The following is a 19,971-nucleotide window of genomic DNA, read 5'->3' on the forward strand; positions in this document are numbered from 1 at the left end:
AAATTCTAATGTGTATAAAAGGGAAAAGGCGCACATCGCCCCCTTGCACACTGAGCAGGTGGTATCTCCTCTTCCCGACAGTGTGGCTAGTTGTCCTTCATTTTCTGCCCTTGCTCACTGCTTTGAAAATTTGTAAGTATTGTGATGATAATTGAATTCAAATTAACTGTAAGCGTCTGACCAGTTCCTTGCAGATGGTTGCCAGAACATTTTTGTGGATGATCACTCCTAAATACTTGTTTCTTGTTACCCCGTCAGCAACATAATCCAGATGGGAGTCTCACATGTGCATCTAAGGACCATGCCAGGCCCTGTTTCAGAAGTGAAGGGATAATATAACTGCAGTTTGTCAGCACCATCCTAAAAAGTGAAAAGCTAAAGTCTGAATGTTAGAGGTGATTTAACTGGAAATAGCTGAAGAGCCAGCTAATTCACATGTTGACTGTAGCTGCTTTAGGCTGCCAGGAAGCTGTAGTCACAGTGCAGACAGTAATAGCATCAACATTGGCTGCAGAATCAACTAATTGCTCGTCTACCAATTCTTTATAGATTATACAGTCTCAGAATGAGTGAAATTCAGTGCCTATGCCTCCTCTCCCTCACCGGTTCTTTGACCTCTCTCCTTTATATTATGCAGGTAGATGATATCCAAATAGAGATCTAGAACTCACATATTCTGCTTGATTGTTATGACCTGCTTCTAATCACCACACTTCTGAAACCAAATTTGTGTTTTTTTCCCTCATATCAACCAGCTATCCTACTCTCTGGACACCAAGTGAGTGTCCTACATTTGAAACTGGTCCTGACACCAACTTCCTGGAGTTAGTGCAGCCCTTCACAGGCAGAATACTCAGTTCCTCAAAATTGCTTCCACTTCAAATGCTGATCACAAGTCCAGGTCACCCTTACTTCTGACTGATCAATTATAAAGTCTTGGGAGGTTCCCAAGACTGAATCCCCTCCTCAGGTTCAGTAAGTTACTAGATGGCTCATAGAACTCAGGAAGGTGCTTTATTTACTACTATTCATTTATTACACAGAATACAACTCAGAAACAGCCAAATGGAAGAAATGCACTTGTCAAGGTAAAGGACTGGGGGCAGGAGCAGAGCTTGCCATGCCTTCCCTGGGAGTGCCACCTTTTCTGCACCTCAGATGTGTTCACCAACCTGGAAGCTCCTCAATTCCATCCCTTAGGGTTGTTTAATGGAGGTTTCACTTTGTAGGCAAGATTGATTAAATCACTGGTTATTAATTCCATCTGTTTCTTTTTCCCCGCTCCCCAGAGATCCTGGGGGTTGGACTGAAAGTTCCAAATCTCTATTAGACTGTTCATTTCTTTGGTGACCAACTCCCATCCTGAAGCTATTTAGCGGCCAAACGGAAGTCATCTAATTAGCATGAACTCACATGGTTAAAAGGGGTTTGTTATGAGTAACAAAACAAGGCTTCTATCACCTGTATCACCTGGAAAATTCCAAAAGTTTTAGAAACTCTGTGTCAGGAACCAGGACAAAGTTCAATTATATATTTATTATTATGCCAGTTGATTTTGTTGTGCATCTATATTTTGGATTTATTTAAAGAAGTTAAACAGTCAACTAAAACATATTAAAATTAAACTGTCTTAAAAATCAATGCTTAGTGGAAAGAGCATGGACTTTTGGTAGCAGATTGACTTGAATTCACCCTTTGGTTCTACCACATGCTATCTCGGTAGTTATGGGTAAGTTACTTATCTTCTCTCTCAGTCTCCTCAACTATAATGTGGGAGAAATAATTACATTGCAATGTTTTTGTGAGGATGATATGATTTAATAATAAAGCACTTAGTTCAGGACATCTTTTAGGAGTTCCAAAAAATTTTTCTACTCTTAAAACCACTGGTGAGATGACCTTGTTTTTCTCAAATCATATGAAATAAATATTTACTAGCATTCACTAACTTTTAACCATGGATTTACATCGTGCTCAGATTTTACAATTAATATTTTCCATTTTAAACATTTATATGGATATTACTCTAGATATTTTCTTTAGTTGAATAAGTGCAGTTTTGTGTAAAACAAGAAAAAAATAAAGATCTTAAAATGGTTTAAATTTATGGTCACATCTCCTGAGTCATGACAAAATAATGACAAAGCAATTAGTTGAAAAATGGAAAACATCTTTCATCCAAGCTGTGTTATAGAATGTGAGATAATTAAAAATATTTGATTTATTTCACACTTAAAGCTGAATAGATTTATTGAAGTCACTTTATATTTACAACTGTGATCAAGTAAAAATTATCTTTCAGATAATTTTGGGGGTGATGATTTTTCTTACTAAGTGTTGCAGATTTAGTGCTTTTTAAATTTCTGTGTTAGATAGCATTGCTTCATATTTGATCAAAAAGATAATAGAATAGAAATAGAATATGTTTTATTTTAATATTTTAGATTATAATATAGGATTTCACATGTAGAGAATATATCCCTATAGCTAACAAAAATGAAAGTAATGTTCCCATTTTTGTAAACTTAGCTAAAATATATCTACTAAATCTTTCCCCATTCCACTCTCATATTCTCAATCTATAATTTCACTCATTAATCTGACCAGAAGAGACCTTTTTAGTTTTTACCTTTTTAATTTCCTGTCTAGTCTTAGATGGTCTCAGCCAGACCTAAGGCTGAAGGAGATTTAATGGCTACTAACATTTTATATGCAATTTCAACCTCTAACCTAGACTGCATCTACTTTCCCAGCATTTCCAATTGGACAGTTAATAGGCATCAATTTTTTCATATCTCAAAGCAAACTTCTGATTTCCAACTCTTGATCCCCAAGCCAGCTCTATAAATAGCAATTTTGTTCTAGTTGCTGAGATCAAACCACTGGAGTCCTTCTAATCTCCTTTACAAGTACCTTACTTGAAATTCTGTCTCACCATCTACACTAAGCCACTGTATCTCTCTCCCGGAGTATAGCAATAGTCTTCTAACTGGTCTTTCTCCTTCCTTACCTGCCCCAGTATGCTGTGTTCTCCATACCACATCCAGAATGATCCTCCTGATGTCAGAGGGCCATGATACTCCTCTGCTCAATGTTCTTCAGTGAGTCCCCTTCCAGTGAAGTCCAGAGTTCTTTCCATGGCCGTAGCCCTCCGTGATCCACATTCCCCATCCCTACTGTTGCCTCTCTAGTCGCATCTCCTATCCCTCTCCCCTTGGTTTACTTTAGCAAACCGAGGCTTTTCTCATTCCTTCAAAGGTCAAGTCAGCTGCCATCTCAGAGCTTTGCTGGTCCCTCCCCTGGAGAGCTTTTCCCCAGATATACCTTTGACCTGACCCACACCTCATATTGGTCTCTAATCAAATGTCTCATTATCAGAGGGGTTTTCCTGGATCATCCCGTATAAAGCAACATCCTTATTTCCATCTTGGGCACTCTCCCACCTTGTGGCGGTGTGTTATTTTATATCATAGCATCTTCACCACCTTAGCTGCTATATATTTATTGGTTTAGGACATCTCCTCGGGTTAGAGGAGAAGATTTCTTAGCACAGGAACTTGCTTGTTTTGTTTACTTCTTCTTCCAGGACCAGAACAGTGTTGCCTCCTATTAGGTGCTTATTAAAAAATTGTTGAATGAATGAATGAATGAACAAATATTATTTTGTCAGCAAACACATATTGACTCTATTCCTGGTACTATTTTCATCGTTTAGTGTTCAAATCAGACTAAAGTATGGGCTCTACCTTCAAGAGGAAGAGAGGCATGCAAAAAAGTACTTAGAATATGGTGTGATAACTGCTGTTGTAGAGCCTTATGAGTTTTGTGCACAATGAAATGTTTATGGATGACACGGTAGAATATCTAGGATTAGCTTCAAAATGGCATGGAGTGGAGGGTTGGTTTATATATGGAGCAATGTGTTCATAATTGTTAAAGGTGAGTAGTGGATACATGTGGATTCATTACATTATTCTCTTTACTTAGAAAATGCATTTTCAATAAGAAAATAGTATTTTTAATCCTATGGTAATATGGTGGGTGAAACAATAACTTTTCCTCTGGGGACCGGGAGTCTTTAAAGGGAAAATGGTATTTCCTCTGACCTCTAAAGGAGATGAGGCAAGAAGAACTCATGAAAGTGGTAAGCAGATAGTTGAAAGGGCCATGCACCCCTCTGCCAACATCTGCTTTGCAAAAGTAAAGAATACAAGGACTTGATATTTTTAGGGGTGGCTCAAATCAAGAAAGGTGGATGATAAAAAGAGTCTGGGGGAAGATAGGCAAGGACCTGTTTGCAATATGAAGGGTTATGGAATTATCCTGTAAGGAGTCAAAAGCCAGCTGAGATAATAAGAATTCAAAATTTAGGGAGGTAACTCTAATAGCATGCACACTGAGCTGCTATTGGCAGTTATGAGACATTTCACTAGCTATGGAGGAAGTTCTCTGGCTAAGAGAATGTCTTTGACAGTTTGTTTTGAGTGTCATTTGCCTGCCTCATTGCAATAGCTCTGTCCATAGAGGAATTTTAAAAACATAGCCGCTGCTTTGTCACACTGTACCTATCAGACTTTTAAAAGAATTTTACTATTGATAGTATATGTCAAAATCCACTCTAGTTTGAAAAGCTTTGATGACATCATAGCTAAGTTTTTGCAAAGAGATTATGTTGTATGGGTAGATATGTTTGGCTATCAATCTAAGTCTGATCCTCTTGAGCTGCAGTCCCCAATCTTTTTGGCACCAGGGACTGCTTTTGTGGAAGACAATTTTTCCACAGACCGGGGATGTGGGGGATGGTTTATAGAATGATTCAAGTGCACTACGTTTATTGTGTATTTTTTTCTGTTATTATTACATTGTGATTTTATAATGAAATAATTATATAACTCATCATAATGCAGAGTCAAATCATTAGATATTAGATTCTCATAAAAGATGTGTAACCTAAATCCTTCACATGCACAGTTCACAGTAGGATTCTCACTCCTTTGAGAATCTAATGCCACTGATGATCTAACAGGAGGCAGAACTCAGGTGGTAATGTGAGTGATGGGGAGTGACTGTAAATACAGATGAAACTTTGCTCACTGGCCCACCACTCACCTCCTCCTGTGAGGTACTGTAGGTCCATGGCCCAGGGGTTGAGGACCCCTGCTTTTGAGGAAATTCTTTATATTCTGTATGTCACTTGTTTGTTTCATTTTCAAAGGAAGTTTTCATCCTAAATGTTCGGGGCATATTGTCTTGCTACATTTTATGATTTCATGACCATATCTAAGCTTTTTGGTTCACTTGTATATGGTCAGCTGATGTGGCAGATCTGGTGGCAAGATGCAGACATTAGAATCATAGCTAATTTCACTATAGTGGTTGTTTCTCTTCTTATTTTCATTATCCTCTAAATCTTTTCATTCAGTGAGGGTTGTAAAGCAGCAAGTTTGACTTTGACCCTATTGTTTTCTTGGCATAATAGGTCCAATTATGCCATTGAATGTGAAATAGAGTGAAGATAATGACCTCTAAATTGCTTAAGAAACTAAAGCATCAGTCTGTAGGGAGATCCTACCCAATGTCCCGTTTTACTCTGCAACATAAGTAGATAATTTTGCATGGAGTCTTTAGATAAGATATTTTGCCTCATTTTGTTTTCATTCCTTCTGGAATGAATAGGTCCTTCATCCACTTCTTCCTAGATTTAAAAAATTTTAACAAATGTTTTGGAAGCTAATACATACAATGTTGTGTGCAAAGTACTATGAGGAATGTGATGCTGGCGAAACTGGAAACTCAAAGAATTCAAATTTAGTAAAAGGATTAACATATACCCAAGTAATTATCACCTGAGGTAGAATATGATAAGTAACAATGTTTTGGATGTGCAGAGGAATGATGTATCCCATCTGACTGAGAACTTTAGAAAGATGTTAATCTTATTACCTACTATCTTTTCTAATCGTGGTTTGTGGATTTGCAGAATCAACATTCTGTGAGGACTCACTAGATACTCAGATTCTCGGGCCCCAACCAGACTCACTGAATTAATCACATTCTTCAGAAATGCAGCCTTGCAATCTCTGTTTTATAAGCTGATTTTTACATACACTAAGACATGCCCCTGACATGGCAGTTACTTAATGTAAGTAGATGAATTGCTAAATGGGGGTGGGGGGCAGATGGGATTTCATTTAAGTACTGTGAGTAATAAGCAAATGTCCCTCCTGTGCAACAGAGTTCACTAAGCACTGCCTTTTGCCTTATTATGGCCTTGGGCTTGGCTCTGTTAATGACTAGCTTGCACAGTGTGATAAATCTCTAACATACTGATTGTTACATATTTCTTGACATTATAGGCTTGCATAGAAAATAGAAAGTAAACTAATGTAATAGATTCTTTTAAAAAATGTCCACTCATCTTCTATCCTTTTAAAAAAATATATATCTTTTTCAAAAAATATTTTTTAAAGATTTTAAAAAAGGAAACAAAATACCCTTTGTGCTCAGCATAGCCTAAATTGGCTAAATACTAGTATTGGAAATTATTTTTAAAAGATCTAGGCTCAAACTAAGATTTTATGAAAGATTCAGGTTTATATTAGGATGATTAGTGCATTTGTACACTCATTGGGCATTTCAGCTGCAGAAAGCTCTAGCATTGGGCCATGTGCTGGGAGAGTTGATAGATGTGAAATTTACTGGACTGTTGTTTTAGGCAGTCAGGGAGAAATAGGAAATGAACTGCATGCAGCAGGATGCAGTGAATTGAAATGCAGGTTTACTTTATCAACTCATTATGATATTTAAAGTGATGTTGCAACCAGATGGTTAGCAACTGTATTGGGTTTTTGTTTGTTTGCTTTGCTTCAGCTGATAATAGTTTGTGAAAATTATGGATATGCTTCCGAAGGCATTTTGATGAGTCAGATGAAACCAAACCCCAAGTGCTAGATAAAATATGTAAACCTAAATCATGCATTGTCGAGGCTTTTTATAAGGGAATCAGAAATGTTTTGGCTAACTTAGATTTCGTTATCATACACATAGGTTTTATGAATTGCACGTGATATTCTGAAAATAGAGCTTTAGTGCAAATGACAGGAAAAGTAACATTTTCATTGCTTGAAAAGAAAAATTTTACTTAACATTCAATGGCTAAATTCGGTAAGTTAGTAGATAAGACAGCAATCTCCATGATTTTATCCTCCTGCTCAGGAACTCTGCTGTGAAGTTGTGAGTTTAGAATAACAGTAATTAATCATTATGTTAGACTGTCAAAAAAGAGTTCAGGTCATTTATGTTAATAATTGCAATATGCCATTTTTGATGTTTACTATGAGTCCTAACATCTTTTGTATATAACACTTAACCAAAAATGCAAACATCTGGAAAGCAGTCTGTCTGAATTCTCAGAAGTGATTAAAAAAAAAAAAAATATATATATATATATATATATAAAACACATACAAGCCTTTGGAACATACTTTAGTGTAAATAATGGTAATATAAAGTATCATTTTAAAAATAAACTGAAACACAGATAATTTACTTAACATAAAGTAATTTTCCCTAGAGCAGTTTAAATAATAATGTCAGTAACTTCAACATAGATTACATAGCAATATTCGCTTGGTAATAACCAGAGAGCATTTGTATACCAGAGTTATGATATGAACCATGTATGCATTGCACTCTGGCAAAAAAGTGAGCATTTCCAGTTCCCCAATATTTATTTTAAATTGCTTTGAAGTAAAAGCTTCTTGGTTATTATCCAGCAAAAAAGATTATGTAATCCATTTTATACATGCATACACACACAGAAACACACAGAATCAATTCCAAAAAAGGATAATTATTTTATAAGATTACATGCCTGAATATGCAGATAGATATGAGAGGCGGGACTATGAAATGTGTCATACCACAACAAGTACAGCTCAGTATGGTGGGTACTCGGCATGTTTCACAAGCAAGTAGTTTGTTACCAATTAGGAAACATTTATGTGTTAAGGGTGACTTTTCAAGATTGTATATAATTTTGTCAAAATAAGTTGTTTGGGGGAAAATAAATTTGTACACACGCCCACTGAATGCCCCTGGCAAGATACTCCTATGAAAACTGTGGCCTGGCTTTAGTACTGAGTTGAGGATTTGAGTTAAAAGGGAAATGAATGAGTAATTTGAGGCTGGAGAGAAGTCAGTAACAGTGGGACAGGAACATAAATACGATGCTTTGAAAATATGATTCCTTTGCTAATCCGGGTTCCTTCCAGCCTTAATTATTCACGAATTACAGCAATGGACTCATCACTGTCTAAGAGTGCTTTGCAGATGGCCTGCCTGAAATAGTATTCAGCCTTCCTTTGCTTTTAAGACCTCACTTTTTGATATGTCCTACGACTTATTCTGCAAAAAGCTGATACTGACACAAGATAGTAGGGAGGTAAGAAGGAGGCAGAGGTCACCCATAGGTAGGTACACTATTTGGATCTGAAAGCTGAAGCCTTTTCTGTATTTACAGGACGGGCATATGTGTGTGTGTTTAAATTTTCCCCTTAAGTTTTGTGGAGATTCAGCCAAATTTCCCCACAGTATACCCCAGAAATCATAGTTGTGAGACATATATCTCATTTAAGGACAATTTTACTTAGATTAATTCCTCATTAAATTAATCTAGATGGAATAGATACCAGTGGAGAAAATAGGTAGCATGATGTACATCATTTACTTATTTGCTTTTGATACAATTATTGCGATTTTTATAAAAATATTACAAAACAGCCTTCTCGCTATTCAAGACCCACATGGCATTTTTTCTGCAACTAGCTTCTACTTCTGATTCATTCCAAGTTCCAGCAAAGGTGAAAAACTGGTTTTCAGTGAAATAGTTGGGTGGGATGGAAAGACAGTTGTTATCAGTTAAAGCCTGGCCATTTGTTCACTCACAAAAACTTTTTCAGAAAAGCGAGGATCTGTTTGAAATTCTGTGCTTAGAACATACTAGGAAATTTCTTGACTATTACACCATCAATCTTCTTTAAAAAAAAATTAAAAAATTGTTTTCTTTTTACATAAGTGCTCTACAATGAATCTCTCAGGACCCTACCACCCTCCTTACCTGAGCTATTTGAAATGGTCTTGTGTGGTCAGAATATAATACAGATCAACAAACCCTTAAACAAAATTGTAAAATTTAGAAAGCAAAGTAATTATAAATATTTACATGTAAGATAAACATTGTAATACAACCATTTTGGAAACGTTTGGCAATGTCTCATAGCATTATGCATACTTTACTGTATGACCAATAATTTCACCCTTAGGTGCTTACTAGGAAAAAAAGAAAAAACAAAAAAAAAGGGGGGCATTTTTCATAATAGCAAAGACCTTGAAGTACTTCAGATGTTCACCAGCATGTAAATGGATAAACACATTTTGGTACATCCAAACAATGAAATGTTACTCAACAATAAAAAAGAATGAACCAGAGACACAGACAAATCATAAACACTAACCTGAGTGAAAGAAGACAGGCATGGAAGCGTTGTCATATGAAGCAAGTCATATGAAGCAAGTCATATGAAACAAGTAAAACAAATCTGTAACAGAAAGCAGATCAGTGATTGCCTGGAGCTGGGAAGCAGGTAGGAAGGATTTATTACAAAGGAACATGAAGAAGCTCTTTGGGGCACTGGAAATATTTCAGATCTTGATTCTGGAATTAGTTATGGGGGTGTGTACATTTGACAGACTCATCAAGCTATACACTTAAAATGGGTGTATTTATTGTATGTAAATTTTATCTAAAAGTTGATTTTGAAAGAAAAAAAAATGTAACATTGACTTAGAATGTGCAAGAACAAATGAATATGTGGTAGAAGTAATTTTGTAATATAAAATGGTAGGAAATAACATCCCTAAAAGGGCAAGAACTTGCAATTGTTTTGAATTAGAGTAGAATTGGGATAAAAAATAACATTGAACACTGAATGTAGAAATCAGCATTTTCTTTTATACTGCCAGGGAGATCAGAAGCAGGAAATGTTTATTATTTAGCACAGTGCAGACGTTACACTAAGCACTTTGTAAGCACTTTTTAATATCATTTAATCTTCCCCAATCCCTGGCCCCATGTAGGTTGTAAAAAACAAACTAGGCAGTCTAAGTAAATGCTCAGAATCACATGGTTGATGAGTGGGATGTGCCCTTTTGGGGATGTTATTTCCTACCATTTTATATTACAAAATTACTTTTACCACATATTCATTTGTTCTTGCAAATTCAATAAGACTGACTCAAAACTATACATATTTAACAGTCGTACTCAACTAAAACTTTCTGGATCATAGTTCTTTTCATCATTATGTAAATACTTGTATTTTAATTGTTCAAATAAGCGTCTTGTAAACAAAGAGTAAATGTAAAACATTGTACTCATTTATTCAATAAATATTTGACTATCTACTATGTGCCTGAAATTGTGCTGTGTACTAGGAGCATGACAGACCCCCTATCCTTGTGAGTTTAAAGGTGAGGATAGCAACCAAAAAAGTAAAATACTCTTTAAAGAAGGAGTAAGTACTGTAAGACCACATTTTACAGGCAGCTACTCCCTCGGAAGTCATCATGTCTGAGCTGATGGATGATTGTGAGTTTGTTCTCTGGGTGTAGGAAGGGGAAAGGGTAGTAATTGCCCCAGAGGAGATTAATGGTAACATCTAGAGGAGAGAAAAGTTCAGTAAGACAGGTTTAGTGGACTAGAGTGTAAAGTGCAAAGTGAGGAAATGATGAGGGAGAGGGTTGAAGTAATTAACATGGGCCGAACATTTCATTTCCTTAATTTGTGACCCAAATCACAATACCTGAGGAGGAAAAGGGCACTATTGATAAGTATGCCAAGACAATAGATATAAACTGGGGCTCTCCACGGCCAGAGGGATATTCCACATGCTTTGAAAGGAAGTTTGACTTTTTTAAGGGTAGTAGGCACAATGCAGGGCTTTAAGCAGAGAGGTAAATGATTAGATTAAATTCTGCCTTGTCTCATGTGTGTTGTGATGCTTTGGGGAAGGGGTTGAAGTGCACTTTAACCTCCTGAAGTATATGTATGATGCCTTTTATTTTATTTTATGTTTTGAAGTGTAGTTGATATACAATTCAGGTGTACAGCTAACAAATTCATATATATTTTTTTTCCTTTTCAGATTCTTTTTCCATATAGGTTATTACAAATTATTGGGTAGAGTTCCCTGTGCTATACAGTATGATGCCTTTTAAATCTTCACATTCTCAAAGGAAATTATAGTTACTCAAGGAGTGTTTAAGGAAAAAAGAAACATTGAACCAAAAAATATATTAATAGCCAAAAGTGTAAAGATAATTTAAAAATAAAATTATGTAACTATTTTCTTTTCCTAGTCATGCAAAAGTGATTTTAAGCAAATATTCTAAATGAAAGGGTGTGAAAGTAAAAAGAAAGCAATTTTTCCAAATGATATCTTAAAATGGAAAAAAAAAATTTTTGAGCATTTCTAAGGCCCTGCCCTCCCAAAGTCAAATTTCGATGATGTTGTATAAAGTATTTAAGATTGCTATTTGATTTTTAAAAATTATAAAAGGTGTAGTAAAAAAGAATACTTTAGTGCATTTTATACTCTGAGACTGTCTTCATTTATTTGAATATTCCACACGTAGGTGTGCTGTGCCTAAAATATGTTATAAGAGTCTGTAGAAGCAGGTTGATCTCCCTATGGACAAATGTACACATAGAATCCTTTCTTACATTCCTGAAGTCAGGCAAATAACAGCTAAATCTCAGAGGGCTTCATTGGTTGTGTTCAGTAGTTGTCTTTTTTTCCCTAAAAGCAAAGAGAAGTCATTGAGGGGTTAAGGAGCATATTTCAACCAAGAGGTTCCCCTGTTCATATCTGGGTACCCCCTGGTATTCTCACTTTTGGGGCTTCCCTGGTAGCTCAGCTGGTAAAGAATCCGCCTGTAACCTGGGAGACCAGTGTTCGATCCCTGGGTTGGGAAGATCCCCTGGAGAAGGGCATGGCAACCCACTCCAGTATTCTGACCTGGAGAATTCCATGGACAGTCCATGGGATCACAAAGAGTCAGACACAACTGAGCGACTTTGACTCACTTCGATCTAAAACCAATTTGGAGAAAAGGTTGGTTGGGTTAGGAGAGGAAGTAGACCATTCAAGAACCATCAGCCAAGTGAGAAATCTGATAGCCTAGGCTGAGTTGATGGTGGTGGAGAAAAGTGAATAGATTCAAGACATTTGGGGGGGGGGTGGTAAAAACAATTAAATATAGTGATAGAATATGAGAGGGAAGGGAGAGGAATTGAGAGATGACTTTACTTTTATTTGAATGGATGAATGGTTGTGCCATTACCTGAGATAGGCAGATTAGAGATTTGGCAGAAAAATTCAGAAGATTGTTCTGTATCATCAGAAAGCCTTTGAGATACACAAGAGGATAGTCAAATAGACAGTTGATATGCAAGTCTGGAGACAGTTATGTCTAGCAATATAAATGTGTAAGTCAGCTGCATAGAGGAGGTCGCTGAAGTTTTGGGTATGAGTGACCTCAGAGAATAGATCTGAGAATTCTCTGGAATAGACATTAGAAGGAAAAGAGAATGAATATTCAATGACCAGATGAAGAAAAAGGAACCTTTTGGAGACAAAGGAAAAAATGGGCAAGAGAAAGAAGTAGAACCTGAGAAGTGTGGCAATATGTAATTTAATAAGTGATTTGACAAAAGATTGAGTTTTCAATTATATTTCATTTATTTCATACTGATTTTACTGTTGTTCCAATTGGAGACAGTGGTCTCAATTTTGATTCTTTAGCCCCTTTCATCTATTTACTCATTTTATTTGTCTTCCTGAGAGTGGAACCAGGTAGTAGAAAAATTATAAATAGCTTAGAAACTGCCTAGGTTTATAAATTTAACAATAGTATTGGAAGCTAACATTTATTCAGCACTTTTTATGTGCCCATACTAAGTGTTTTAGATGCATTTTGTTATTTCATTCTTTCAACAAAGTATGGGATAGATAGTATCATTATCCTTTTTATAAATGAACAGAGTAAAAGAGAATTTGACACTGAAAAACTATTATTTGTGTTGAATAAAATTAGACTAAATGTTGAGTCCACTCCTGATAGTAGAATTAAAACCGTAAATTAAACCTGGGCTAGATTCCTACTTTGGTTCTCAGATGATTTTTTCTTATAAACTCTAATCATATATGTGGACAAAGACTTCAAGGCACAATAGACACAACTCTAAAAATCTTTACACTAAGAATTTAAGATAAAAATAAACATTGAGAAAATGAATATATTCACCAGACTAATTATACTATGTAATATTATGAATTTAATAATAATAATAATATTAACATAATTATAATATTAAATTATAATATTTTGCAAGTTAATTTAGTCTAGAGGGCTACTTTTTTGAGCTAATCAGCTAGTCTTCACTCTTATCAGTAGGTATTTCACTTACTAGGATTATAAATTCTATTTACTTTGCAAGTTAATCTACAGAAATCAAAGTGTCAGTTATATCTGTCTTTTTCATCTACACTTCTGATAAAAGTAAGTCTATTCTGATAAGAAAAGACTGACCTTGAAGGAATAGCTTAGATTCACATTAGGTCATTTTCTCCCCTGTGTCAGGATACTGCTAGTAAACTGATTTATTTAGAATATCTGAAAATTATCTTGGAAATTATTTCAATATTTGATTAGTGAAAAACATTCATTTTTCTATAAAAAATAGGGAAAACAAATTTGCACTTTGAAAGTGAGATTTTTTAGACAGCTTTTTTTTGGCTAACTCTTGATAACACTTTTAGAAAAATTTACCTGTCATGTTTTGTTTTGACTTGTATATTAGAGGTGTGTATTCCACACAACCTATTTTCTAGAAGAAATTTGGTATCATTCCCAACATGACAACAGAGATGGGGATGTGTGTTTATCTAGTATAGTACAATTTATATGAAAAAAAATTACTTTTGATTCCCTTCAAACAAAGGCCATAAGTGTCATACTCTGGCTAGTCTCTGATTGAACGAGCCAGTGCTATTGAGTGGAATTGCCATAGTTTAAGTTTGAATAAGGTAAAACCCAAACTTAAGGAAATACAGAATCCAAGTTATGACTTCAGTTGTGTACAAGCTCATGTGAGATTATGTGTTTCCATTTTTGTATAGTAGCCATATGTAGCCATTGTTAGCTCATGTGATTATTGGTAATAAGCACATTCCTTGATACTAAAAATTACTATCTGCTGTGTTGTCAATGAATAGGGAGGAATAGTTAAGTATATTAATTCCATTAAAAATTTATTGAAGGCCTGTTATATCACCATGAGACTAGGCAAGGTGATTCCATTTTATATATATATTAAAGTAAGCACAGAGAATCTTACTGGATTTTGTGAACAATTGAATTCATAACTTGGATCTTCTGTAGTCTGCATTTCCTTTGTTTCACTCACAGAAAAGCATTAGTATTTCTTATACTTTTCCACTTGAAATACCTGTAAGGACAGAAAATAATGAGCCTCTAACCCCAGGGTTCTGCCAATTTGCTACAAAGTAAATTTACCCTGCAGTCAAGATACTTTTAAAATCTTGTTTTGTTTTTTTTTTTTAAAACTTAAACCCCATGGTATATCTCCTTTTTAATTACAAAAGCAGTATGTCTTTATTGAATAAAACTGATGATCCAGAAAGATGCATTATGTTTATTTTGTAGCTTCATGAATTCCATGGCATATCCTAGTTTGAACAAAGAATTCTATTGTAGATTCATTAGAGTTGTACTTAATATCTAGGGGTTCTGGAATTCCCCAGAATTCTTCACACTAATTTATGTGTATTTTTATCACTAACTTTTGAAAAAAACGCATTTGATACACTTGTGAAGAATGTAAATTGCACTACTTAGCAAGAAGCAGTTATAGTTTTCTTAAGAAACAACCAAGGGCAAATGGACAAATCCCATTCCACATGGATTGTTTGCTGGAAATCTAATGACTTGTGATAAATTAATTATGCTACATCAACAGTCATAGACTTGAGTAATCAAGATTTAGAAATTAAAGGAATCAGATCCAATTCTTCTACAAAAGCAGTCAGAGTAGTTGTATTGCCTTTCTTATTGTTTTGAAATCTCAATTTGGGGAAACTCAAAAATTTACAGTGAAATGTAATGTGAGAAAGATGCACATACTTCCATTAGCAGATTCAAGGCAGAGAGCATGGAGAATGGGGAGGGCAGTATTATGTTAGTGAGAAAGGGTGATAGGGCACAGTGATAAGGAGGGACTGACTTCATTGATGAAGATAGACTTAATGGCTCCTCGTTAAAATCTGTGTAATTATCCTGCAGTTACAGTTTCTTTTCCCTTCTTCATCCTCCCATTGCCCCATCCCATGATTTCATTTGCACTCCTTCAGTCCTCCTAGATGTTTCGTCTGGGTCGCTAAGTATCCTCTCCAGCATTAGTATTTCTAGAACTCTTCCTGTTTTCTATTGGCGCTGGTGATACTGTAAGATGTAACAACATATTCCAGCTCTGCTGCTTAAGGATGGTAGCCACACTCTGTCCAATGCAGAGCCTTGAAATAAGCAGTCACCTGTGTGTACACAAAGCCATTTGAGGTCTTTGTCTGATGTCTTTGTATACATTTGGTTCTGTTTAAGGAGATTCTATTGAGTGTCTCTATGAAATGCAGTGTCCATGGGCTGGATATACAAAATGAATAAGACAAGGCCTTTGATCTGTAGAAATTTTTAAGTTAGTGAGAGATGAACAAAAACAAACAAAATAAACCCAATTTCAATATATTGTAGTGTGCACAATTCTTATAATAATATTTATGTAACAACATGATAATGGTCTTAGTAGTGCTGGTTAGTACTCATAGAAATAGACAGTAGATTGGTAGAAGTGCTGAAGAGTAATCTGAAGTTACAAAATCCCAGCCATATGATGAATAAGTTCTGATGATCTAATGTGCGGTATGGTGACTAAGATTAACAATATGATATTATATACTTGAAAGTTGTTAATAGAGTAGATCCTAATAGTGTGTGGTTATCACCACACACATGAAAATGGTAATCGTGTGAAATGATGGAAGTGTTAGTTAACTTAGTTGTGTTAATCATTTTGCAATATATACATGTATCAGATCATCACATTGTATACCTTAAAGTTTTATGTTAATGTCAATAATATCTCAATTAAGCTGGAAAACAAAAAAGAATTGTTAGCTAGAACATGTTGGAGCTACACCTTTCCTTTGAGATGGTTTTTGAAGATTGTGTCAGATCCTGAAAAAATGAAATTGCTGTTGATTTAATAACCAGCATTGAGTAAAACCATAGAAATGATCACTGGCATAAGAAACACAGGGGAAACTTGTTATTTTTTAGATATTCTAAGACAAAGTAAAACAAGGAAACAATAAGAGCGCTAAGAAGAGCAGGAATAGCAGAGATTAATTTTCATGCTAGATCTAATAGATTGCCAGGAGAAATATCAATAACCTCAGATACACAGATGACACTACTCTTACTGCAGAAAACGAAGTAAAACTAAAGAGCCTCTTGATGAAAGTGAAAGAGGGGAGTGAAAAAGTTGGGTTAAACCTCAACTTTCAGAAAACGAAGATCATGGCATCTGGTCCCATCACTTCATGGCAAATAGATGGGGAAACAATGGAAACAGTGACAGGCTTTATTTTCTTGGGCTCCAAAATCACTGCAGATGGTGACTGCAGCCATGAAATTAAAAGACACTTGCTCCTTGGAAGAAAAGCTATGGCCAACCTAGATAGCATGTTAAAAAGCAGAGATATTACTTTGCCAACAAAGGTCTGTTTAGTCAAAGCTAGGGTTTTTCCAGTAGTTTTGTATGGATGTGAGGGTTGGACTATAAAGAAAGCTGAGCACCAAAGAATTAATGCTTTTGAACTGTGGTGTTGGAGGAGACTCTTGAGAGTCCTTGGACTGCAAGGAGATCAAACCAGTCCATCCTAAAGGAAATCAGTCCTGAATATTCATTGGAAGGACTGATGCTGAAGCTGAAACTCCAATACTTTGGCCTCCTGATGTGAAGAACTGACTCATTGGAAAAGACCCTGATACTGGGAAAGATTGAAAGCAGGAGGAGAAGGGCATGACAGAGGATGAAATGGTTGGATGGCATCACCAACTGGATGGCCATTAGCTTGAGTAAGCTCTGGGAGTAGGTGATGGACAGGGAAGCTTAGTGTGCTGCAGTCCTTGGGGTCACAAAGAGTTGGACATGATTGAGGGACTGAACTGAACTGAGCAACTGCTCAAAGCATCACACAGACCTTCAGGCCTCCTCCAGACCCTGTGAAAGGAATGCTCCCAATTTATGAAAGATGCCTTGGGCTTGAAACTCAGGTGGAATGACACTCATGCATGGATGTATAATCCCTGGTTTAGAGTAAAATGATCCCCCTTGGGGGCCTCCCTTGTGGCTCAGATGGTAAAGAATCCACCTGTAATACTAGAGACCTGGGTTCAGTCCCCGGGTCGGGCAGATCTCCTGGAATAGAAAATGGCAAACCACTCCACTATTCTCACCTGGGAATTTTTACGGACAGAGGGGCCTGGCGGGCTACAGTCCTAGGGGTCATAGAGTCGGACACAACTGAGCGACTGAGAATGCACTCATGGCTCTCCTTCGACATAGCATTCCCAGCATGTGCTGGATTGTCTTAGTAATTAAACCAAATTTTGGATTGATTCTAGGTTAAACTGGCAGAAGGTAAATGTAGATCAGTAAGGTAAGGTAAGATGCCTGGGGTTTTAGAATTAAAGACATATCTTAAAGATTAATGAGTCAGTTGAGTTGCTGCTATTAGCCTTATTTTTGAGGCAGGATTAAAAAGTCCACAGATACATACTAAAAGACTCATTAAAATGTATTTTTAAACAGGAAGAAAATTAAGCTCAGATGTAAGGAGTAGCTATATGAAAAATATGGTGAATAATCATAAATAGAACTTGCTATTGATTTGTAAGCCAGAGAGTGAAACAATGATAAAGGCAAGATTCTAGTCAATAGTAACAAGAGGGTGATTGTTCAAATACTGGGTAGAGGAAATAAAATTCTTTGTCTTTTGAAGAGAAGAAAGCTCTATACATACACATACATACATACACACTTAGCATTTTGTATGTTATCAATGATAAACCACAGGGGACTATATTTATTGTGAAACTGGATAAACAAAATCATGGAAAGGGCTAATTTATTCACTTTAATTATTCCTCAAAATTATTACTGATCTCCATAAGTGACTCCCCCAAACAAAAAAGAATATATATGTGCGTGTGCTTGCACACTTACGTAATATCAATGAGACATATAAAGTAATTATTCAGTCAACTTAATGTACTAATACAATCATCTTTATTGAGTTGTATCTTACATTCACTGTTAAAAAGTGAAAATAGAGTTCATCAACTAGGTAAAAGCAAAACTGATGGAGAAGAATTAGCAATCATACTAATTTTTGTGCCTATATTGAATTTTAGAACTATTAACTGAATATGCAAAAAAATATTTACCATATGTAATCTCATATCTTAAAATACATGAAAGAGACTCTTCCATTCCCCTAGTACTGGTAATAGTTGAATTGAGTCATAAACATGCTTTTACATGTGTGATCAAAGGCTTCTCCTGATAGCAAGTCAAGCATAGCCCAAGAGGCTTACTGCCTCTATAAAACCCACACCTTTGGCATAGCATCCCAAGCCTTTGAATTCTCAGAACTATTTAAAAATACAGAACTATAGATGTACATACTTGCAAATATCCCAATTTAGAGAAAGAGATATATAATTATTTAAGCTGTAGGTACAATGAATACATTAAATTTTTACATGATATAAAATAATTAGATGATTTTATTTGCAAGACTAATCATAATCTGTAATCTCAAAGATCAAGTGATTGATTATGACCTTACAAAGTAAACCTCAACCTGAGTATGTATAATTTACAAGGTAACTATATTAATTGGTTTTAAACTATCACGAATTAATACCAACAAGGGTTAAAGCAACCTTCTATTGGTTATAGCTCTTGGAAATTTGCTTATCACCAATAAAATATATTCTATGTGCCATTTCTTTTTAACTACATAATGGCTTGTAGTGTTTCAAAAAGCCCATTAGAGGGCAATATAACATTACTCTGAAGCTGAGAAAGTGTACTAAGGAAAGGACAAAATTGGCTTGCCTCTCACATGACAGTTTTGAAAATGGGCTTCTTAGTAACAAAATTAATTACTTAGTTTTAGTCTTCCTTTATTAGTGTTTTGCCTATCTGAAACACAAAGCCTCAGCTGACTTTAAGCTTTTTTTTTTTTTAATTTAGAGTTTAAAGTGGTATTATTCTAAATTTGTATTTCTGTGTGTGCTTCTTGTTTGATATAAATAGCACAGTAAATGTCCTCAAGTTCTATTTTAAAAGATTTTTTTTCCCATAATATAATGTAAAGTGTTTCTTAAAATTGAATAAAAAACTTGCAATTTTAAAACTTAGGTATACACACACACACACACACACACACTCACACACATATACACATTCATATATATGTGAATAATGAAATAATTCTAGACTTTTTAAGGTTGATTGTTTATATTAACAAACATATATTTTACATATATGGTTTATAAATAAAATTTAAACTTCTGCTCAGTCATGAACCCAAGTTGTATTTGTAAGTTTGAAAATGCAATCTTAACTGATGTAACCAAACGGTCTACATAATTTAACAGAATTTTAACATGATTTTGTTTTACTTAATTGAAATATAGTTAAGAATGAGTGTGTCATGATTCTGGTTTCACGTTAAGAAACTGTCCTGGGTGACGACAGAACAC

General features: G+C 35.4%; 1 protein-coding gene across 2 annotated transcripts in view; it reads left to right on the top strand.

Moving 5' to 3' along the window:
• Nucleotides 1-19,971, top strand: part of PDZRN4 (PDZ domain containing ring finger 4) — a 410,946-nt gene that overhangs the window by 80,779 nt on the left and 310,196 nt on the right. The gene's annotated exons all lie outside the window — the stretch shown is intronic.

This window comes from Cervus canadensis, chromosome 25 (assembly GCF_019320065.1).
Source record: "Cervus canadensis isolate Bull #8, Minnesota chromosome 25, ASM1932006v1, whole genome shotgun sequence".
NCBI lineage: Eukaryota > Metazoa > Chordata > Mammalia > Artiodactyla > Cervidae > Cervus > Cervus canadensis.